This window comes from Sciurus carolinensis, chromosome 6 (genome assembly GCF_902686445.1).
Source record: "Sciurus carolinensis chromosome 6, mSciCar1.2, whole genome shotgun sequence".
NCBI classification, from domain to species: Eukaryota; Metazoa; Chordata; class Mammalia; order Rodentia; family Sciuridae; genus Sciurus; species Sciurus carolinensis.
The window spans coordinates 49,349,527-49,374,548 of NC_062218.1; the positions used below are offsets into that span (position 1 = coordinate 49,349,527).

The 25,022-nt window shown below is 38.6% G+C and overlaps 1 protein-coding gene across 3 annotated transcripts in view; it reads right to left on the reverse strand.

The window, feature by feature from the left end:
- Elovl7 (ELOVL fatty acid elongase 7) overlaps nucleotides 1-22,762 on the reverse strand; it is an 84,323-nt gene extending 61,561 nt beyond the window's left edge. Inside the window, exon 1 of one of the 3 annotated variants that reach the window (XM_047556639.1) lies at nucleotides 22,682-22,762. The gene's annotated coding sequence lies outside the window, so the exon portion shown is untranslated. Of the gene's footprint in view, nucleotides 1-10,967; nucleotides 11,053-22,681 lie in introns of those variants that run through there. The other 2 variants (XM_047556638.1, XM_047556640.1) reach the window with 2 other exon arrangements.
- Nucleotides 22,763-25,022: the final 2,260 nt, after the last annotated feature.

Consider the following 25,022-nt stretch of genomic DNA (forward strand, 5'->3'; position numbering starts at 1 on the left):
TACACGATATCTTATACTATTTTCATCTTAAGCGTGATTTAGGAAGGGTTCGTGCCCAGCTACTGATATATAGCTATAGATTAGTTTTCTCTTTATTTCTTAGATAGGTATTTCTCTTTAGATAGGTAGGGAGAGAAAAGAGAGGAAAAGTTTCTCTCCACCCTTACATGGGAGGAAACAATCAATGTGTTTTTGACTCTTTGCCCTGACTCCTTTTTGACTCCTTATCCTTGCCACATCATTTTATTTTGAGTAGAACTAGTTGACTATTCTCTTTGTGAGGCCCAGCCAAGAGGGTCTTAAAGTTCTTGCTCACAAACATGGCTCCAGGGTACTAGGACTGGGTATCAGGAACTGTAAAGTCCTTTGGGAAAGGGACCATGTCTCTATTTATTTATTCAACAAATATTTGAAGCCTACTATGTGCCAAACACCCTTCTTGATACTAGGGATATAGCAAGATCCCTGTTCTCATAGGGTTTATATTCTTGTGGAAAGATACACAGGTAAACAAAGATACATACACAAATAAGAGTACTAGTGGCAAAAATTGTGAAGAAAATAAAACATGACAGATCTGAAGGGGCAACCAAGGAAGAGGCCTACAGCAACAGGGGAAGGTCAGAAAGAACAAGGACACTGAAGAAGATGTGCAGGCCTGTGGTCTCCAGGGAGACAACGGCAAAGGCCAAGGCTCCAAGGCAGGAACAAACAGTGCATCAGTGGAACAGAAAACAGAGCAGAGTGACTGGATTGTTCTGAGAGATGGGCATGTAGGGTGTTCTGACCTCAGCTGAGGAGTCTGGGTTTTATTCTAGGTGCGAGAAGACTTTTTTTTTTTTTTTTTTTTTTTTTTTTGGCAGAATCACTAATCACTATAATCACTATTTTTCAATTTTTAAAATTATACCAACATGCCTAGCAAGCACAAGACCCTGGTTTCAATCCCCAGCACTGCAAAAAACAAACAAACAAAAAAATTATACTACCAGACATGTGACTTCAAATTGACCACAGTCACCTTTTTTAAGGGTACAGTTCAGTGGTAGAGATACAGTCATATTTCTGTGTGACCTTCACTATCACCCATCTCCATCTTTGCTTGCAAAACTGAAACTCTCATCAGAGGCTTTTAAGCACAACAGTCACATGATATGACTTATGTTTTTAAAAATTAACTTGGTTGCTTGGTAGATAATTGATTATAGGAAGTCAGTGGGATTAGGAGCTTATTGAAGTAGATGGCTTCAGGAAATATTTTGCAGACATAGCTGACATGATGGCTGCTAATGTGGATATGGGCATCAAATATAGAGGACAGGAGATCACTTGGATTTTTATATCTACAGTGTTTTGCACCATAGCAAGTAATACTAATTTAACACTTAAAAAGAAACCTTTCTTCCTTAGAGAACTGGACAATAGAAAAGAAAGCTACCATGGATATACTACAGGAAGCTACCCTTTTCTCTAATCTCTGTACTAATTGTGCCCTTAACATGGATTAAGGTCTATACAGTTGGTTCGTGTCAACATTATCTGCCCAATGTCAACATTAACACTAAAGCTAATCCTTTTATGTGTTCTTAGTAAGTTCAGTTTTATTTATCATTTTACATATATTATTTCATGCCTTTCTTAAGTCAATGGCTTTTAAACCTTAAGACTATGGTGCCATGTGATATCATCTCAGAGATCACATGAATACACAAATTTGGTGTTTGGGAGAATTCATGGGTCTTCTCAAGTCCATCTACAGATCAATCTTACTTTAAAGAGGCTCTGCTCTACCTACAGCTAGAGTTGTTCTTATACATCATTAGGAGAACCTAAACCTTATTAACCTAGTGTTAGAGACTTTGCCATAATTCTTTCCAAAACTTTACCTTCATTATCTTCTAGAACAATACCGGGCTGAGGCTCTAGCTCGGTGATGGAGCATTGCCCAGCATGCATGAGGTCCTAGGTTTGATCCCCAGCATAAAATACGAAATAAAACAATATTAATATTAATTTGAAGAATATCTTTGTATCTTCACAAAACTGTTACTGGAAGTATTATTCACAAAGCAATTCAAGATCCTCTTTAAGAGCATACTTGAGAAATTTTTATTTACATAGACTTCTAAGGAAAACAAGCAAGTAAAAATCAAACCATTAGAGTTGTGGGGACCTTTTCAACATGAGCTAAAAACGTGGTGTTCCATCTATCACAACTGCATTACGTAGGTTTCCCCACCCCTCTGCTTCTATGATGGGATCTTAATATTATTTATTGAGAGCATTCAAGTCTTTTTTGGGAAAAAAAGTGGAATGTAAATTAAATATGATCATATACAAACTTTATAGTCTCCTACTTCATAGGCAGATAAACTCCCCAACATTTTTTTTCTAAAGATGATAAAATAGACTTTAAGGCCACATGTAATAAATACTAGGATATATTGTAGTCAGAATATCTGTATTCTAGACCCTGATCTTCCCACTGTCACTCGGGTGACCATGTAAAGAAATTATTTAAATTCCTTGGCATCTCAGATTTGGGTCTCTATAACTGAGTTGCTATAAGATTGCTGTAAGGATGGAGTAGTGACAATCACTTGCCTATTGTGAAGGAGATGGCTAGCAACCCACCCTGATCTGTCTACTGATGAAAGGCTAAAAACCAAAGGTTGAGGTTGACAAATGTTTTTATGGAATGAACAGCAAAGCAGGGATCATTAATTCTCCACTGACCTTACCCCTACCCAACCTCACAAATGCTTCTTCCATGAGATACTTGGGCAGTCACCAAAAGGAGATGAACTCAGAACTAAGGACAGACATGAGAAAAAGAAAGAGGAGCGCTAGATGAGGGAAAGCCATGGCTTGGGCTGACAGTTTAACCCTTTTTGCTAACAGAACACTTTTATTTTCCTCTGTAACCCTTTCAGTCCTGGTTTAGAATTAAGTCTGATAACACACAAGCCTCAGGGCAATACACATCACTCACTGCATTGCCTTGGCTTCATTTTCCTGCAAGGGAAGCGGAATCCTTGCCGGCCCATAATCTACTGTAAAGTCTGTAGGAATAGTTACCAGTGTGGCCTGCAGACATGGATAGCCTGGAACAATTGAGTGGAAATTCATAGGTGTAAAGTCATCTTCAGAACTGAGGCTAACAGGGAGAAAATGATCCCACATTAGAAAAGTGTCTGGGCTCCAGTCAGGTCCCAGGGTGCCAACAAGGCCTGTGGCCTTGGCCAAACAACTTGGCCTTGTTGGGACTCCGGGTCCTCACCTGTAAAAGAGTTTGGCCTAAATGACCTCTAAGGTCCTTTGCAGTTCAAAACACTTTAGCATTTCTTTTTAAAATTATTTATGTGCTCATGTTCCTGCAAAGGCTTTACTTCTTGGCCTCTTGAGCGGGATAACTCCACGACATGCCCTCGTGGGCTGAAACCCAGGCTTCCTTGTTTATAAAAAGGGAACAATATCCTCTTTCTCAGAAGGCTTTGGTAGGGAATAGATGAGATAAGGCATACAAAGTATTTAGCACAATGCCTGGTATATTGCTAGTGCTTAGTATATACTATTATCAAGTGTATTTATTTTCTCATAAGTTTAATCTTCTTTCATTAACCTATTAATGCTTTAGAATGACTATACTTCCACAACTATTACTGGAAACTAGAATTAGCACTGCCTTGCCCGATTCAACTTGTCAATTTAAAAACACTAAGAAATTTATCAACTTTAATAGACTCTAGCTAATCCTATAGTACATATTTTGCATTTAATTTTTATGTAAGCTATTTAAGGCAGGTAGAAACCAGCTATGAGTTCTATGTATTGGCTCACATTATTAAAATGAATTTAAATATTACACAGATGCCAAAAACCCAATTTAAAATAAGAAGTAAGAGTTGATTGTATACCATTATCATGGTATGCTAAACAAAGAAGAAGAAAATCCATTTGTACTCTGGTGAATTACATCCCCAATGGCAAAGTTTCACTTTGTCTTTATTGATGTAGGTAGACAGAAAAACTCCAGAAGCAAAGGTTCTGGCTAAATTTATTAAAGCATAAACAACTACAGTCCGACTAATAGCAACAGCAATTTTGACTGGTTCTATTGATCACGAAAAAGTTCATATTGAAAAATTTTTTAAATTACATACCATAAATGTTTTATTTACCTTAAAATATACAAATATGCATTAATTGCACAGTTTTCCAAAGTAGTTCTAAGTCTGTTCAAGGGAGAGCTTGTTGCCAATATTTTTTCTGGTATAAATCATACCATTACTTTCTTTTCTATAATTTCCAATCTCAATTTTCTAAGTGGATCAAAAACATAATAACAAAAACAAAACAAAAATTAAACTTGTAAGGCAAGTTCAGGATATATTTATCTTTCAAGTTTTTATAATATTCTTTCTGATCTTTTACAGTTTTCCCAAACACTTTTTTTGTGACTCAAGTTTATGGCAACTTTCCAAAGAATCCAACTTGCCCTTCACAGAAACAATACTACTCTTTCCTCTTGTACTTAAGTTTCATAACTTTACACACTTATCTAAATTATCACAATAACAAGCATAACTGGCACCAACAGGTTTGCAATAATCATCTAGTTGGAGCAGGATAAAGGCTACTAAAAGCCAGTGTTCCTCATGCCTGGGTACCACCTACTCTGCTTTATGAGAAAACTAAGAGTATAATATCATCGGCTCAATTGATTAGATGTTAATAGGACTGTGTTATGATTAGGACAAAACATATGCACATTGCCAACATCCAACTTTTTTTCACCTATAGAAATAGCAACTGCACATGTACTACTTTTTTGGGGTGTAGGGGTGGGTACTGGGGATTAACCCAGAGGTGCTTTACCAGAGCCACATCCTCAGCCCTTTTTGCTTAGGGTTTTGCTAAGTTGCTGAGGCTGGCCTCAAACTTGAGCACCTCCTACTTCAGCCTCCCAAGTCACTGGAATTATAGGCAAGTACTGCCATGTTGGGCCATATGCACTACATATAATGTTAAATATTTTATTTAATATTTTATTTTATTTAACATTTAATGTTAAATATTTCATTTTTTTCCTTTGAACAATAAATAGGGGTTCTCATAACTTGATTTTAAAAATTCCACTCCACATTTGCTCAGGAACTCATCCTGAATAATCAGTACTTGGCCTTTGAATTTCTACGAATGTCATTTCTATCTTCCTTCTTTCAAGTTAAACTCATACCTGTTAGAAGATGAAAGATGAAGGTATCCTCGCCTGCCTTTTTCTTTTTCTAATTGACTGATAAGCAGCAGAGGGATTAAAATGCAAGGTCATCACTTTTGTTTTTATAGGTTTTTTCTAGATCTTCATAGTTTTGGCCCACAGGACCCAGAAACAGCACTATCTGCCTAAAGAAGGCACCATAAAGACAGGTAAGACATGGGACTGAGAAGGTCATGGACAGACTTAAAATGAGTCACCCATAAGTGGCATGCACCCTTTACTTTTGCTTATTATGTCATTTAACTCTAAAAAACAAACAAATCACAAATGTACTATTAGGGTAAACCACAGAAACTCGGGATAGAAAGAAAAGAGGACCAGGTACTATGTCTAGGTTAAGGATTATTAGATTTTGTAGATTTCAGACTACTACCACTGACCCTGAAAAGTCTAAATTAGGTTTATTTTTATGATTGCATTTAAGTCTTTAAAAAACTGTTGTACAATATTACAGTTCCAGCACCTCCTATTCACAGTCCTATATCAAACCACAGAGTTAATATCCAGACTGGGAAGAGCCTGAACCTCATAATTAGACCTGGACATAAATCCTGGCTGTGTGCTTTTCCCAGTATAGCCCAACCACCTGTCCTGATTTCTTCACCTTTCTGTACCCAGGTGTGTGCCGAGGACTGTGGTGCCAACCTTGCTGACTTCAGACTATTCATGAGAGAATGCAGGTGAAGCACTTCATTGTAACTGACTGTGCCTTAAAAAATGCCAAAAGTTTCCACTTTCTAATCATCAGTAAGAAATTTAAAATTTAAATGTAGTCTTGAGTATCCTATACACATAAAGGGCATGCATGCAATTTATTTTCTATTCCAAAATTCATATGCATAAGCAAGATGTCTAAATAAACAATGAAGGTAGCTGTCCTTTCCAGATCAGATACAGAAATAAGACAGTCTGTACTGAAAGAGGTTTCACAAAGATGAAGTGGCAAACACCAGAGGGATACATTAAAAATAAATACCTTAAATGGTCCCTCCCCTTATAGGTCTCCAATGGCTCCCCACAGACTTAAAGATAAAATCTAAAACCTTTATTAGGTCAAACGAGGTTCTCGGTAAACCTGGCCCTGCATGCCTAGGCAACCTCATCTCACACCCTCCTCTGTAGTCATGTTAAAGTATTTCTGATTCTCTGATCATGACTGTATTCTCCGCCTAGATTTGATTTCCGGTGCCTCACCTTATTTCTGATACCCAACTCCCTCCTCTTGCTCCTTGAAGCTCAGGGGAGCTACCCTGTTTGCCTGCTTCTGCTCTGTGTATACCACAGCACAGTCTATTACCCTGTCCTGTAATTGTTTGCCTCCCTCAAATTCACACAGACCTGCCAAACTCTCTGCTTGACACAAAGTTGATGCTCAAATGTTTGAGGAGTGTGCAACTTCTGCATCTCTTTGATTTTGTCTAGGTTTAGTTTTATACCTTGTGTTACAATTGATAAGAAACTGTCCTACTGGGTGTCTATGGCCTAAGTGGCAGCTTCTCCAAAATGACTGATTAGTCTTAAACTGGAAAGCTTGTAAGTTATATAAGAACTTATTTCATTTGAATAATAGTTAAGAAATATGTAAGATGCTATGTCTACTTCTATCATTTACAGAAATGATAATTTTACTTGCCAATGTCAATTATGGAGAATAATAGAAAATTTTGTGTTTTTTTAAGAAGGCCAGTCTTATAAATTGCCCAATTTACATGAGTTTTCAACTTTTCCACAAATTTTGAATGGTCAAAAATGAATGAATCACAGAAACACATATATTTCTCTCTAAAAATGTGTTTATTATTATCACATTTTTCCACACTATATGATATGCATCATTTAAAATCCAAGTAATTTCTCAGTTTGAAATGCTACCACATTTAATGGTTCTAAAATTATTTGTCTGGTCAATCAGCAGCCTTCCCTAGCCTAAAACTGATGTTTGCCCAAGAGGCTAACATGGAGAATAAATGAATAAACAACTAAATCAGGAATAGTTTTACATTCTCAACCAGAAATTATTTGAGGACAGGGACTTTCTTTAATGCATATTCCACTGTGTTCTACAAGCTATCATATTATAGCTTGAATTGTGTCCCCATAGAAAGTATGATGAAATCCTAATCCCCAGTACCTCAGAATGTGACATTATTTTGGAAATTGGGTCTTTGCGGATGCAATCAGTTAAGATGAGGTCATACTGGAATTGGGTGAACCTGGTGTCATTACAAGAAGATGGCTATATGAAAACACAGAGAGGGCTGGGGAGACAGCTCAGCTGGTAGAGTGCTTACCTCGCAAGCACAAGGCCCTGAGTTCGATCCCCAGTACCAAAAAAAAAAAAAAACAACACAGAGAGCCATGTAAACACAGAGGCAGGGATTAATGGCCTCTAAAGCCAAGGACTGCTGCTGTACCAGAAGCTTGAAGGAAGGCATGGCACAGATTCTCCCTCAGAGCTCTTGGAAGGAATAAACAATGGGAACATTCTGAATTTAGCCTTATAGCCTTCAGAACTGCAAGACAATAAATTTCTTTTATTTCAAGCACCTCATTTTGTGGTTCTTTGTTACAGCAGCCCTAGGAAACTAATACACAAAAAAGTACTGCTCATGTTGAACCAAATTATTTCCTAGAGAGAATAGGTAGGTGCAAAGCATCCAACCTATTTTTTGTAATTACTTTCAGAAATCTGACAATGTACATTAAGAACCATAAAATATACCCCACTGTTGACAAAGCAATTCCACTTATGGAACACTACTTTAAAGAAGCAACCCCCAATTAATAAAATGATATATCTGCAAAGATAAGACTTACTATAATTTAGGTTGTTTATAATTTCTTGCTAATCTACCTGTCCAACAATAGAGTATTGGTTAAGTAAAGCATGGTATAATTACTAGAATATAATGCAATAATAAGAGTGTTGAAAATTATGTAAGATGAAGATGAAAAATGTTGTCTATGTGTCACATGAAAACACAGAACACTAAAATTGTATATGGAATATAATGCAGAAAAACATTCACAGGAAAAAGAGAGACAGACAAAGGCAAAAAGGTATAATATTCATGATGGTAGAATTATGCTCGGTGGGTTGAAACTCTCTTCTTTTCTCTCCAGTCTCACCATTTTGGCACCATCATCTACTCTTTTTACTCCCACCTCAAACTTCCCCACACATAGCCAATTCTTTCTTGGCAATGCTTCTTGAGCTTAGTTCAGGCCTACATCATCTTACACAGGTTTGTAAAAAGATCCCTATCTGACCTGACTGCAGCTTCATCCAACTATAATATCTTCCTCCAGAACAGGACATTTTACTGCTACTATGTTAACCTGCTCTTTTTTTATGTACTTCTATGCTTGTGCTATATTTTTCAATAAAAAGTTTTTTTTATTAAAAAAATACTAAAGAAAATACTGTGGTTTCATATTTAGCTTTGTATTTTTTATTTTGTTTTTTTAAGAAAAGCTTCCCGGTTCCCTGCTGATTTGGTCTTACTTCATGACACCTCTAAATATAGCATTTAGTTAGGTAACTGGGTACCAGCTGTAGCAATGTTGGCCACACAGGTGTCTTTCCCCTTCATTTGCACTTTCTGAAATCTCCCCCATGTCTACCAATGCAAGCTCCTTATCATTCTATAAAACCAGCCTTCATTTCTACCATCATCATCTCCACCTATGCGACCTTAATTCATAGTGTATCATATTCTACAAAGATTTATCAAGCGACTACAAGATGAAAGATCTGAAGATGTAATGTCCTTAATTGTTTATGACCTTCTTGTGAAAAGGGAACACCTACCAAAGAAACCATATAACCATAGTAGAAACTGGTCTATAGTAAGCGATAAAGAGTATTCGGAATGAGTAAGAGGGAATCTGGTGAGGAGAGGATAGGGTGAGGAAGGGGGTTGAGACCGCTGACAGAAGCAACCACATAAAAGCTGAATAAAAGAGATTTCATGATTAGGAGGAGGTGACATAAGACTGGACTGCTCAGGTTTGTACCTTGGTGACTTGGATAATGGTGGGGTTCCTGACATAAATAATCCTCTAGAGAAGCTCTGGGGGAAAGCAAGCCTAGTCCAAATGGAATATTAGAATGCACACCAAGAGTTATTGCACTAAAATGGAAGACGACACACCAGAATCATTGAATCTTGTGTGAAATAAGTAGAGGTGACAGAGAGTGAAGTTTCATGAAATGCATATTTCAAGAAAAGAGGGCCAGGTCCTGGATTCAAGTGTCAGCAGAGAGAGAGCACAAAAATGAGTGAGCATAAGCCAGTGCAAAGGCATACAAGAAGGAAAAAAGCTGGAGTCACTATTACTATTATAGATGTAGCCCCTTTGCGCCTCAATTTCCTCATTAATAAAAAGAGAAAAATTCACAGGGTAGTTGAAGATTTATAGCGTTAACGCACATACTTAGATCAGTGCCTGGCACACAAGCACTTGATAAATGTCTGCCGTGGAGTGGGGGTGGATTTTATTTAGTCCTCGGTGACCTTGGGGAGAACAATTTTCTGTAGAAGCAGAAGCTACAAATTAAGGTTATTAATAAGCGAGTGTGCGGTAAGGCGGAGGCACCCACAGTATCGACGACTCTTTTAGAGCAGTTAAGCAATAAAGGGGAGGGGTGCGATAAGGGGTAACCTGAAAGCGCAGGGTTAAGTGAAAATGCTTTCCAAGGGGCATTCTCACCAAAAAAACAGTGGCGAGGAACTCCGATCACTAAAACTATTATTCCTTAGTTGGTGTAGGATCTATTGGCCCAACCATACAGGGAGCTGGACAGGGATCGAATCCCTATCTTTCCTGTTTCGAATTCCCCAGGGAGCTCCAAAGCGCTCTCTCCGCAGCCGGTGAGTCTGAATCAGTGATGACTGGTTAACAAGAGGGAAAGACCCACTTCCCAACCAACGACACCTCCGACGATAAAATGACGGGCTTTCCTCTTCCATCTCCGGAACGACCTGTTCCACAGCTCTGTACTCATCCTCCCTCCCCGGCCAGCAGCAGCCACCGGGACAGGATGCTGCTCCCGGAGCCAAAGAAACAGCGCCCCGTTCCAAGAGCAGCGCCCCGAGTTCATTCCGGTCGCGAGAACACAAAAGCACCCAAGAGGGGAAGGAAGCAGAAAGAAATGGGAACGGGGATTTGGGGGATGGCTGACGAGGCCAGATGCAAAGCCGGGAAAGTGACCTCGGCCGCCAAGGTCGAGAAGGTCCTTCTCTCTTGCAGTCCCACCAGCGAGCACCTCTGGCCCTCCCTCCCACACAGCAAGGCCACGCAGCGCGGGACCCACCGTCCCAGTTGCGCTCCGCGGAGCGCTCTCTGGCCGCGACCTTCCCTTTGGGATGCCGGGCGACAGGGGTGTCCCCGGGAAGGCACAGGTGAGCGCGGCAGCCCCGCGCTCTGTGGAAGGGCCTTTGGCCTCCGCACGCCCAGGCTGTGGAGAAAGAACTTCCGAAGAGCCTCCCCAAGCCCTAGGAGGGCCTGGCCGGGCGACCCGAGCGCCCCACACCCGGTTCCCACTCTCGGCGCGCCGCGCCCAAGTTCCTCCATCGACTGCTCCCAGCACCTTTCCCCGCGGCTCTTTCCCTTTCCCGAAGCTCTTCACCGCGCCCCAGAAAAGTTTGGCCCCAGCCCGCAGCTCTCGGAGCCCCGCACTCACCGCGCCGGCAGCGAGGGCGACGGCGGGCGGCGGCTCGAGTGCCGAGCTCCTCACAGCGGCCCCTGCTGCCCGGGCCGCCGACTAAGCTGTAAAAGGGAGGAGGCCGCCGGGTGTCACCTGCCCGCACTCCCACCCCGCCGCGTCACTGGGCGCAGCGCCGCCCCTCGCCCGCCCTCCCGCCGCCACCGCCGCCACCGCCGCCAGGTGCCCGCGCGGAGGGGCGGGAGAGAGGAGGGGCCCGGCTCTCCAGGGAGCCGCCGCAGGGGGCGCGGCCCCAGACGCCCCTTGGTCCCCGTGCGTCCAGACGCACAGAGCCAGGCCCGACCCGGGACTCCAGACTCTGAGATATGAGTTCTGGTCTTTGTACTGATTCCATTTCTCTCTGAGCACCAATCACCAAGGGTCATCCCAAGGCTGAACCTAAAATGGTGTGAAAACTGTCGTCTTGCGTGACTCGTTTGGGGGAATGTGTTGTAGGAAACTCTGAAATGAGGGAAACCTGCCTGAAGGAGAGTCGAGGCAGAGGAAGAATAGGGCGTTCTTGCTGTTAGGAAATTCAGAATGTTGGTTCGCATCTAAAATGGAAGCCAGACCAACAACCCCCGACCACCCCACTCAGAAAACAGGTCCGATTGGGCCAGTTTCGTCCTCTGCTTATTATCAAGAAACTGGTGAAATGCTGCAAATATTTGGGGGTAGAAAGGGGTATTAGAGCAATGAAGAGCAGATTGTTTATAGTAGCTTTTCCTTGGTTTGTAAAAGCAACTACTGCCAGGAACAGTCTCACTCTTTTCTCCTTATCTGCTGTTGGATTGGGAAGCAGAATGGAGGACGAATGTTAGGTCCATGTATGTGAGCTCGATTGATTGATTTTAGCCTATCTGGTCTTGAGTCTGCTTATGATCGTGTTAACAGTTGTTAGGATTTGGGATCATGGCATCATTGCCAGTGGCTGGGAAGGGCAAATAGAAGTCTCGACAAAGTCCTTGCTTAAAAGGCAAAAACAAGATCTAGAATTGACCTGTCACCCAGAACCACCCGACCCCCAAATAAGCTGAGTCGCAGTCCTGACTCAAGCATCTCACTAAGATGGGCTGTGGGCTTGTCCTGTGAATTCTTGGCATGTAATCGGGATTTTAAAAAAGTGTCAAGACAATTGGGAGGGTGAATAGGAAGACCAACACTCGATGGGACAGAAACACATTTTCCTCATGAATAAAGTTTTTTTAATGTTTTATGTAAAACCTCGAGGTAGCCAAAAACTATGAACTCTCAAATTTACCAGAATCCTAAAGTCAAAGAAACTATTAAAAAAATTCTCCTTCCTTTTAGATACTTTTCTATCTTATTACAAACAGATCATTAAGTAGATTTGGGAAATCTTTTGGGAATTAGAGACAATTGTTTAATCATACTTGCCTGGGGTCTGTCACTACATCTATCTATATGAAACTTCCAAGATGCAGACGGTCCAATAGATTCATTCAGCAAATATTTGAGTACTGATGATTCAACAAACAACAAAATAAACAAAAAACATTCCCTATTCTCAGGGACTGAATATTTATTCTAGTTAGGAATGACAATGACATTAATGAAAAACCAAGTAAAATAATGTAGTGTTCAGGTGCGATAAGTGCTATAAATAAAAATAAAGAAGGGGAGGTTTTAGGGACTTTGGGAGGTGGTGAGTTGCAATGTTAAAGTGGTTAGGAAAGGTCTCAAGAAAGGAGGTATTTGAGTCAAGATTTTGAAGAGATAGGCAAGCATGTGTATCAATCTAGGGAGCAGCATTCTGGTCAGTGGGACCAGCAATCAATTGAAATGAGTATGCCTGGGATGTTCAAGTTCACAGAATAGCAAGGAGGTCAGTGGCTGAATTGTAGTGAGTGAGGGTAATAAAAATAAAAAAGGTTGAAGAAGTAAGGAATCAGCTTGAGCTGAAAATTAACACCATCAGACTGACATTTCAAAAGGAATGTCCTGGCAACATTTTTGAGAAGGGAGAATGGAGTGAGGAGAGGAGAGGAGGAGCAGAAGCAAGGATATTAGGAGGCTCTTGAACATTCCAGATAAGAGACAAAGATTGCTTGAACTAGGTTGGCAGTCGTGAAAGGATCAGATTTTTAAAATATATTCTGAAGGTAGAATCAACACAATTTTCAAGGGATCTGATGGGATGGGATATGGGGAATCAAGAATGACTCCAGGGCATTTGCCTAAAGCAAATGGAAGGAGCAATTTGGCATTTACTAAGAGAGAAAAAATGTTGAGAGAGGAGTAGATTTTTTTTTTTTTTTTTTTGGTGGCGGAGCACTGTTCTAATTTGAGATGCCTGTTAGATATTCAAGTAGGCATGTTAGGTAGGCAGTTGGTTATATCAGTCTGGAATTCAAGAGAGAGGCCTAGGCTGGCAATAGAAATTTGGGAGTTGTCAGTTACCAGATAATATTTAAAGACATGAGAATGACTAAGAGCATCAAGACAGAAAAGAGCTGGGTGTGGTGGCATACTCCCATAATCCCAGCAGCTCAGGAGGCTGAGGCAGGAGGATCAGAAGTTCAAAGCCAGCCTTAGCAACTTAGTGAGGCTCTCGGCAACTCAGTGAGACTGTCTTGAAATAAAATATAAAAAAGGGCTGGGGATGTGGCTCAGTGGTTAAGCACCCCTGGGTTCAATCCCTTATACAAAAAAAAAAAAAAAAAAAAAAAAAGAGTGAGAGAAGAGGTTTGAAAGCTGGGTCTTAGGAGATACCCCAGTAGTAAATGGTCAGGGTAATGAAGAGAAACAATTAGTGAAACTGGAGGACAATCAGGAGAGTGATCTTGTCCCAGAAGGCAGGTACCGAGGCAGGTATTGCTGCAATAATGCTACATAACATATAATTCCAGAGCTCAGTCCCTTATAGCCATGTATTTGTTCTCATTCCCACAGGTATGTGGATTTGTTCAGGGTTGGTTCAGTTGTTCTAGGCTGTGCTCAGAGTGGCTCAGCCTTAGGTTATAGGTTGAGTTTCAGTCTATTCCATGTGTGCTCATTCTGGAGCCCAGAATGAAGAGGTAGCAACCAGTTTGGAGATCTAATAGTAAATAGATCACTGAAGTGCAAAAGCCAATCTAAAGCCCAGAGCATTTAAAAAATTTTGTTTGTTCTACTCAGTGATACATGACAATAGAATGTCTTTGGACATATTATTCACACATTGAGTATTACTTCCTGTTTTTGCAGTTGTACATGATGTGGAGTTACACTGGTCAGGTATGCATGTATGAACAGCCCAGAGCATACTGAAGGCCTCTCTGTTCATATCGTGTTGGCTTATTATTCCATTGGCTAGGATATGTGATCTAGCCACATCCAACATCAGTGGAGTAGGAAATATATTCAGCCCATAGTGGAAGGGTGAAGAGAGTGAATTCTCCAAATTGAACAATAATCTAGACTCTTATCAGGACAAGAAAACAAAGTGTTACAAGGTGGAGGAAGTAATCACTTATGTCAAATATGTCAAAAACAGAGGATTAGAAAGTGACCATTGATTTAACTATATGAAATTCATTGGTTGCCCTTGAGCACTTTTGGAGAAATGAAGTGAAAACCTGAATGGAATGAGTTTCAGGAGTAAATGGGGCTGGGGTTGTGGTTCGGTGGTAGAGCCCTTGCCTTGTATGTGTGAGGAACTGGGTTCCATTCTCAGCACCACACAGAAATAAATAAGTAAATAAATAAAGTATAAATCCATTGAAAACTAAAAACTATTTTTTTAAAAAAGAGTAAATTGAAGGAGAGAAACTAGAGAAGTTTAGGCAGTTCTCCTAAGGATTTTTTTTTTTTTTTTTTTTTTTTTTTTTTTTTTTTTTTTGCGGTGCTGGGGATTGAATCCAGGGCCTTGTGCTTGCAAGGCAAGCACTCTACCGACTGAGCTATCTCCCCAGCCCAAGGATTTTTTTGTGTGTGGTAAAGAGAAGCAAAGGCACAAGCTAATTGTAAGAAGGGGAAATAGGGCCTAGAGAATTTTAAAGACTTGATTTTTATACTATGTTCATTTGTATTTTGGAAAATTTGGTAGAGAAAGAAAATCTGATGGTGTTCGAAAAAGGACAACTGGAGGAGGTGAGAGGGGCTGGATTTAGTGCACAGTTAAGATAATTTGGCCTAAGATCTAGACAAGCACATTCACTCACGGGTAACAGGGGGGAACATAAGAGTTTCAGGCACTTATTGGGACAAGAGGGAGTTTGTATTAATAGGAGTCTTTAGTGAGGTCTAAAACAATGATGTTCACTGTGCAACTACTAATGCTTACCGAGTTTGGCTTATTTAAGAAATATGACAGCTAAAACTTCAAACTACCCTAACCTCTTTCATTCCCTCAAAGGCATCTATAATTGTATATCATCTCCATGCATGTTTTCATACTTTTATGACACACAAGTCTATCTCAATATATACTGTAATTTTGCATATGGTTACATCTTACATAATTAGTAACATACTGTATTCTGAAACTTTGTTCTTCAACCTTTTTAAAGATTTATTCCTGTTGATTTTTCACTGATTTTACTACTATCTGATATTCTATTGCATGACTAAACCACATGTCCATTTTCCTGCTAATGAACAAAACTGGGTTGTTTCCAATTTTATCTTTTTAGAGACAATGAATGTAGGTAATACTTTTTTGTATACATGTAGAAAAAAAATCTAGTGTTTATACTTAGAAGTAAAATTACGAGTCATGAAACAGATTGTCCTCTGACAGGGACATTTATTATTTTTCAGCTGTCCTGTATCAGAGTCTTCTTCCTCTATTTGAAGATGTTCCTATTTATAAGGCAGTGGATGACAGAATTCACCTCTCATTACAGAAGAAGCAAATGTGTGATATTTTCTTTGCCAGATATTTTGACAGCTAGAGAACACGATGGTGGCTGAGTCCGGGTCAAGCAGATAACCCTCCTGAAGTTGGAGCTAGTGGCACAAAGAAGTTGTGTTTGCGTGTAGCGGGATGGCTCCCCAGACTGGTTCTGTGGCCTTAAGCTTGCTCTGGTTTGTCAACATAGAGTCCCTTTTCCTCTATTTTACCAAGGCTGTTATCCAACCTTTCTGGAGATTCTGTAATCAACTTAATATTTTTTCAATAGCTTTTCTGTTTTAAAATTTCCTACTGCTTATGACTAAGGGACCAGACTTAGGTTGGATACTCTAACAAAATACCATAGACTAGATGGCTTAAACAATAGACATTCATTTTCTTAGAATTCTGAAGGTCAGGGTGCCTCCATGGGCAAATTCTGGTTAGGACCCTTTTCTTGGCTTGCAGATAGCTGTTTTCTCATTGTGTCTTCCCATGACCTTTCATTCCTCTTCTTAAGACTCTGTATGGCAGAGGGTGAGGCTTACTCTCCTGACCTCATCTAAACCTAATTATCTCCAAAAGGCCCACGTCCAGATACTATCACACTGATGGGTAGGGCTTCACAAATGAATTTGGGGTGGACTGACATTTAGTTCATAGCACTGACTGCCTTGCTTTCTTAGTAGTACCAGTTTACATTTCAATTACAATATATAATAGTTCATATTTCCATAAATCCTTGACAGCATTCGATGTTTTTAGACCACAGTCAGATAGTCTGATATATAAATCTTGGATGCATCTGAACTGTTTTAAAATTATTGTTTTTAGCTGGCATGGTGACACGGGTCTGTAATCCCAGCAACTCTGGAGACTGAGGCAGGAGGATTGCAAGTTTGAGGTCAGCCCAGTCTCAAAATTAAAAAAAATAATAAAAATTTTAAAACAGTGCTGGAGATGTAGCTCAGTGGTAAAGCACCCCTGGATTAAATCCCACTATGTGTGTGTGGGGGGGTGGGTGGGTATGTTTATATATACTTTTAAAACAGGTAATATATTCACATGCCTTTATATAAAGATGTATATAGTGAAAAATCTCCCTCCTACCTTTTGTCCTATCATGCCTTTCTGATATCCTTCCAGAGAGTTTTCTGTAATGCATATACAAAACAACGTATTCTGCTACTTTCTTTCTCTTTTAATTTTTAAACAAGTAGATATGTTTGGCTTGTGGCACATGCCTGAAATCCCAGAAACCCCGGGAGACTAAAGCAGGAGAATCACAAGTTTGAGGCCAGCCTGAACCACTTAGTGAGACCCTGTCACAAAAAAATAAAAAGTTCTGGGATGTAGCTCAGTGCTACAGTGCCCCTGGGTTCACTCTCCTGTACCAAATAAAATAAATAAATAAATAAGCCCCCAAATAGTAGAATACTTTACATATTGCCATATTCCTTGCTTTTTTTCCACTAAATATATCTTGGCGGTACTTTCATAAAAACTATATTTATTCATCTTTTACATCTAAATTGTATGAATCTGCCATAATTTATTTAATCAGTTCCATATTGGTAAATATTTAGATTATAGTTTTTTGGTTTTTGTGGGGGGGTTTTGGTACTGGGGATTGAATGCAGGTACACTCCACCATTGAGTCACATCCCCAGCCCTATTTTGTATTTTATTTAGATACAGGGTCTCACTGGGTGGCTTAGCGCCTCACTGTTGCTGAGATTGGCTTTGAACTCAAGATCTTCCTACCTCAGCCTCCGGAGCCTCTGGGATTATAGGCTTGTGACACCCTGCCCGGCTAGATTGTAGTCTTTAGATGTTAAAAACAATAGCTAAAACAGGCATAGAAGGGCTATGTACTTTTGTAAATACTGTTTACATAGATTAACTCAATTCTCCCCAACTCAAAGAGGTAGGTGATATTTTGGCCTCCATTTTACTGAAGATGGAATTGAGGCACAGAAGATTTTATAATTTACTTAGGGACACAAAGCTAGTAACTGTAAGAAATGGGATTTAAAACTGGGTTATTAGACTCCAGTATTCAAACTCTTAACCAGACAGTGCTACAGTGAATAACTTTGCACACTGATAGTTCACAGGATATTTGTGATTTTGATAGCTATTGCAAAAAAATGCCTTCCATATAGGGTTGCATTAATTTACACTTCTGCCAACAATGTTCAAAAGTGTCATTTCCCCCTATAGCCTTATCAACGCAGTGTGTTATCAAGTGTTTGGATGTTTGTCAGCTTAATAAATACAGAATGTTTCAGTAGTTTCCATTTGCTGCTTAAAGGAAATGAGACTGAATATCTGTTCTGTATGCTTTTTTCCATATTTTATTGGTGCATCATAATTATACATAATAGTGAGATTAGTTGCTGTCTTGTATGTTAAAAAGCCATTTGTATTTTCATTTCAGTAAAGTATTTCTATCTTCTATTTTTCTATTAGATTGTAGCTTTCTTTTTTTTAAATGGGAAACATTATATATATATATATATACACACACACACATATACATATTTTTTAGATGTTGATAAAATTTTATTTTATTCATTTATGGTGCTAGGAATCGAACCCAGTGCCTCACACATGCTAGGTAAGTGCTCTACCACTGAGCCATAACCCCAGCCCTGTAGCTTTATTTTCTATCAAATTCTTGGAGCCTCAACAGAGGTAGCGGGAAGTTAGCCCTTTGCTGTGATGAGTTTCAGGTGCCCCTCCTCCCCCATTTATTAAGTTCCCTCATACAAGTGCTTCTGTGTCTAAATTCTTGATTCCATTCCACTCTGTTTTTCTTGTCCTGAGTTTCCATTCTCTTTTACTATTCGATGTACACTTTGTTAATTTATTTAATTAAAAAATTAGTACTAGGGATTGAACCCAGTGGCTCTTTATCACTGAGGTACATACTCAGACCTTTTTATTTTTTGAGACAAGATCTCACTAAGTTGCTAACACTGAACTTGTGATCCTCCTGCCTTAGCCTCCCAAGTTGGTGGGATTACAGTGGTGTATCAACACGCCCAGCTTCTACCTATTATTTTTTTCTATTTTTTTTTTTTTTCTTTTTTATGTTGCTGTCCTGGGGATAGAACCCTGGGTCTTGCACATGCTAGGCAAGTGCTTTACACTGAGCTACAGCATCAGACCTTCTACATACAATTTAAAACCAGTTTTCTCTTTTTTTTCTACATAAAGATAAGGAAGAATTTGGATTTGAATTGCCTTAAAGTTATCTAGGAGCTGGGGAAGGGGGTGAATGCCTGTAATCCCAGTGACTCAGGAGATTAAGGCAGGAGGATCAAAAGTTTGAGGCCAGCTTCAGCAAAATTTAGCAAGGCCTAAGCAACTTAGCAAGACCCTGTCTCAAAATAAAAAAATAAAAAGGGCTAGGGAATGAAGCTTGGTGATAAACTGCTTCTGAGTTCCATCCTCAGTACCAAAATAAGTAAAATAAATAAATAATAATAATAATAAAGTTATCTAGGGATAATTTGCTACTTCTTAATAATGAACACTTTAGTTCTCTATGTAAATTGTCTCTTCTTTAATAAAGTTTAAATTTTATCTGTATCTTTCTCATATTTTATTAGACTTATTCTTAGGAACCTTATAATTATTTCTGCTACTGTCAATTGTATATGTATTTTTAAGATTACATTTTCTAATTATAAATATTAAAATGTTTCTAATTTTTGTGTAGTGTATCCTTTGCCTTTGTCTTTACTGAACTCTTCTTTTAGCAGTCGTCTGTTTAGTTTCTTTGATTTCTCTTGAGATGAGAACCCTGTGAACAATTGCCATTTCATTTCTTTTTAATAGTTTTCATTCTTTGAGGGAAGACTGATTCTTTATCAGCAACTTCTTACTGTATGAGTGTCTCTTATGGATTTAATTTTGCCACTGATTCTCAAACTTTAGTCGGAATCACTGGGAAGTTAAAATACATGCTCCTGGAAATGTGTTTCTAGAGATGCTGACTTAGTAGGTCTGGAGTGAGCCAAGGAATTTGTATCTTAACACAAATAATATAATTCTTTTTAAAAATTTGTTCCTTTTAGATACACATGACAGTAGAGTATATTTTGGCATATTATACATACATGGAGTATAACTTATTCTAATTAGGACCCTATTCCTGTGGTTAATCATCCAATATAATTCTGATACAGTTGTTGAGGGAGCTGCACTTTGAAAGACATCTTACTTGTGACCTATATCTTCTGATATTTATCATTGCTTACCCAACTAAATTATAAACTCTTCTGAACACAGGTTTTTTTTTTTTTTTTTTTTTTGAGGGGGGGGGTACTGTGGATTTAACCCAGGGATACTTTAAGTTGTTTAGGGCTTTGATAAATTGCTGAGGTTGGCCTTGAACTTGTAATCTTCCTGCCTCAGTCCTCAGCCTCTGTAGCTACTGGAATTATGTGTGAACCACTGAGCCCAGCTGGACAGAGATTTTGTCTATCTTTTTGCATCCTGGGTACATACAATAGTACCCTACACATAGTAGATGCTAATTAAGTGTGTAGATTGTGTAAAGGAACTTAGAAAAATGATGGTAAGTACTTGTATGAGCTTATTTAAATACTCAAAAATGTCTTCCTACTTGTATTTTTTTTTGTTTGTTTGGTTGTTGGTGGACACAGTACATTTATTTTATATTTTGTGGTGCTAAGGATGGAATCCAGTGCTAGGTGAGCACTCTACCTAGAGCCACAACCCCAAACCCCCATGTGTATTTTACATACATAATCATAGCTTTGATATTATCAGAGGAAGACTGTGATTGCAATTTGATAGGTAAATGAGGTGACAATCAACCATCCCCACATTTTGTTTCTTTACCCCAACGTGTCTGTAGAATGCCAGCCATAATGGCTTCATCTTTTTTTCTTTGAAAATGCAAACTATTTCAGACAAATCATTTTGTTAATCTTTGTGTTCATCTATCCAAAATGTGTGCAAAATTTGTTTCTTTAAGACAGGGCAGAAATGAGATATGGGATAAGAATATCCCTTAAATTATTATAACAATCAATATCATAACTGTCTTCCTATAAACTGCAATCATTTGAAAATGCTAATAAAAATGACTTTCAGTTGTGAAAGATTGACACTTATGATGAGATTAACTTTGATCTGACTTCAAATGTCATAAAAATTATATATGTATAATTATAATTACTTTATTATATGTAAGTTCATTCAGTAAGTTTTATCTTGCTATAACATAGACCTGAGAAGTACAAATATAATTTTAATTAAAATCCTAGTGCTCAGGCTGGGGTTGTGATTCAGTGGTAGAGCGCTTGCCTAGCATGTGTGAGGCACTGGGTTCAATTCCTAACACCACATATGAACAAATAAATAAATAAATGTCCATTGACAACTAAAAAATATTTTTAAAAACTCTTAATGCTCTACATTTCATGATAAAGTGTTTTTCAAAGTTATAGAGCATAATTTGCATCTTACTGACTGGTGAAATCATATACCATCAAGAAAAATCATATTTTAATGATTTAACTAAAACAAATAATTTAAAAATGATAAAGAAGACATTAAATATTTATATATATATATATATATATATATTTTTTTTTTTTTTGGTACTGGGGACTGAACCCATGGGCACTTAACCACTGAACCACATCCACCCTTTTATTATTTTATTTAGAGACAGGGTCTCGCAGAGTTGCTGAGGCTGGCTTTGAACTGAAAATCCTTCTGCCTTAGTCTCCCAAGCCGCTGGGACTACAGGCATGTGCCACTGAGCCCAACCAAATGGTTATACTTTAAATATTATTTAGCTCTCATGATATTTCAGAATTTATGACTATATTCTACATGTTTTTTTTGCACTGTACATTGCTCCAAATCTTTTTCCCACTTAAATTATACTGTTTTATATGTACTCTAAAATTCTATGTAATGGATAGCTAACTGATTCATATTCAGTGTACCTCACAGATTTACATAAAAATTCAGCAAACAGACACTATCTTCTTGGGGTTTCCTTTGCATTAGGTCAGTTTTTCCAAAACTTGACTGATTTTAAGAAATCATTGAGAATAAAAGTTAAAAAATACAGATTTTTGGCCAGTCCAGTAATGGTCTGGCCCTGTTTTGGATGGCTATGAAATAACCAATGGAAAGAATATTGGTCAGTTTCATCAGATTTTTTAATATTATATATCTTCTTTTCCCCTAGATATACCTGCTATTAAAGAGATAACCTGTAGCTTGGCATCAGACCATGGTCAAATAAGGCAAATGACCTGGCACTGCAAGCAATCCAGCTGTCTCAGGACATCATTTCTGTTTTCTGTCCATAAATGGTGCCTGACCACATTGCAGGTTGGAGTTCTCTAAACCTCTTCTGATTCAGAGGTCTACCTGATGAATGAATTGTTCTTTGCTCAATTAAACACTGTTAAATTCAATTTGTCTAAAGTTTTTCTTTTAGTATTGTCTATGTTCTCTAAGACTATTAAAGTAAAATGGAAATTTCATACTAAAAAAGAAAAGAGATAACTTGTGCAATTTATTATAAACTTCGGAAGGGTACTCCCTTGAATAACCACATTTTGGAGAAAAGATTATCAATTTGGGGTAAAAGAAACTTGATACTTTTATTAATAGGCTATCACATAAAATTTTGTAAAAGCATTAGATTTATCCATTGGATTCTATATCTTATATGATACTTCTACTGTTTTTTATAGCTTGTGGGTATTTCTAAAAAACTACATGTCTTAGTCTGTTTGAGCTGCTATAACAAAATATCATAAATCGGGTAGGTTAAAAACAACAGAAATTTATTTCTTACAGTTCTGGAGGCAAAGAAGTCCAGGACCAAGTTTCCAGCAGATTAGTTGTCTGGTGAATCTCTCTTCCTGGTCTACAGACAGCACCTTCTCACTAAGTCCTTGCCTGGTGGAAGGGCAAGGCAGCTAGCTCTCTGGCACTCATGATCTAATCAGCTCTTAGATGCTCCACCTCCAACGATTATCACATTGCTGATTAGCTTTCAACATACAGATTTTAAAGGACACATTTAGAGTCATAGCACTGCTACTGTAATAAAATTCTGATAAGTAAGCAGAGAGAGGCAGTAGGAGTTATAAGACAGTATCTGTGAACCATAGTTGTGAACAAGAACATCAAATTAGTCAAATTGCCTTTATTTGTAGAAAGAATGGAAGTTTTACTTGGGCAGAGTGGCACACACCTGTAATCCCGGTGATTCAGGAGGCTGAAGCAGGAAGATTTCAAGTTAGAGGTCTGCCTCAGCAACTTAGTAAGGCCCTAAGCAACTTAGTGCAACCCTGTCTCAAAAAAAAAAAAAAAAAAAAAAAAAAAAATAGGTCTGGGAATGTAACTCCATGGTAAAGCAATCCTGATGTCATTTCTCATTAAAAACAACAACAACAAAAAAAAACCATCCTTTGATTGAACTGCACAATTTAAACTACTATAGTTCAAGGTAAAGTTTCCAAATTATGAATCCTTATAGGTATAATGTGTATTCAGTTAATGTTTATAGATCATTTGGCACAAGTGACAGTGGAGGCCTGCTCTGAAAATCATCCTTAGTGGAGATGGGCATATATATGCTAGTGATTGCATTCCTAAACAAAAAAAGGAAATTACAAATTGCTTTGTGTTGGCCACATTTCTGTTTCTTTGGCACAGATCATCAGGAGTTGACTCTGAACATGGATGTAATTTAAAAGGTATTATCCTTCATCTGTTGTTCTTGATTTTGCATATCCATTTTAATACATTTAAAATGAGTTTCTCATTTCTAAATGATAAAGCAATTGTGCAGATAAAACACTGTAGGAAATGAGGGTAGAGGAGTTGTGATTTATAATCTCAAAAAAGCAAAATTTGTTAGTCATTCAGTTACAGCTCACTTGTTTCATCTTCTTTCTTCAAAGCTGATGAGGAACAATAAAATCTGTTCAGAAGGCTTCAGGAGAATTTCTGCAGGTAAGTGAAAACAATGGTGGGCATACAAGTAGGCAGCTCTTTATAACTTCTAATCCATAAGGGAATTAGCTCTTGGTATATTGAACAAAGGGGACCCAGAATGTTTTAGTGACAGGCATGGGTAGAAATGAAGGGTATGCCCATTTACAGCTTGAATTTATGATGACTAACTATTCATGACAGTTGTTCCCATTTTCTCCTGGGCACACAGCTGGGCTCTACTTCCCATGACAGTTTATATGCCACGTGACTGAGTTCCAGTCAACAGAATTTGAGCAAAATGTTGCTTGGCACTTGCAGGCCTCGTTCATTTACCAAGTGAACACCAACTGAGGTCCTTTAAGCTCTTTCCCCTGCACCAACCTGAAAAAAACCTGTTTGTTGAATGTGGTGGAGCCACAAGATGGAAGGTATCCTGAGTTCTCAAATTAGCATTTGGAGAAGGATCATATGTGAATTATGGACAGATTTATATTACATTAAACCTCTGATTTTTTTTTTTTTTTTTTTTTTTTAGTTTTTCTGTTACAATAGTGGACATGTCTTGACTGGTAAGGATGTGCTCTCAGTAAAAAATTTAGTCTCACTCGGCAGAAAGCAAGAAATGAATAGGTCTTCCTTCCATCTGTCTTCCATCTGTCTTTGATATTTGCTAGGTAAGACCTGGCAACTTCTTTGGATTTCTTCCTTAATGGATTAGTTTTCTTAATCTCACCTTCTTTATTACAATAGTGTTTTAATCAGCTCCCTGAGTATGCTTTGTCCTCATTCCTAGAGTCTGTATCAACACAGTGACCAGAATCTCATGTCATTCTGTTCAAAACCCTACAACATACCCCATTTCAGAGAATAAACCAAAGTCTTTTCAAAGGCCTCTAGGACCTTTCACAATCTGTCACCTGTCCCTATTACTTCTTATCCTTATCTCCGAATATCTCCTTTTCTGCTTACTCTGATATAGCTACAAATTTCCCTATTTCCTGAACATGGCATAGTTGTTCCCAAGTATTTGTTGTGTGTGTGTGTGTAGTAATTGAACTCCCAGTCTTGGCTAAGTGCATACCATCTGGAATAAAGACTCAGCTTCCTTTTTTGTTAGGTGTGACCAGAAGTTCTGGCTAATGGGACAGAAGAAGGTGCATGTCTTCTTTTTCCCTTTTCTCTTTCAGACTAGA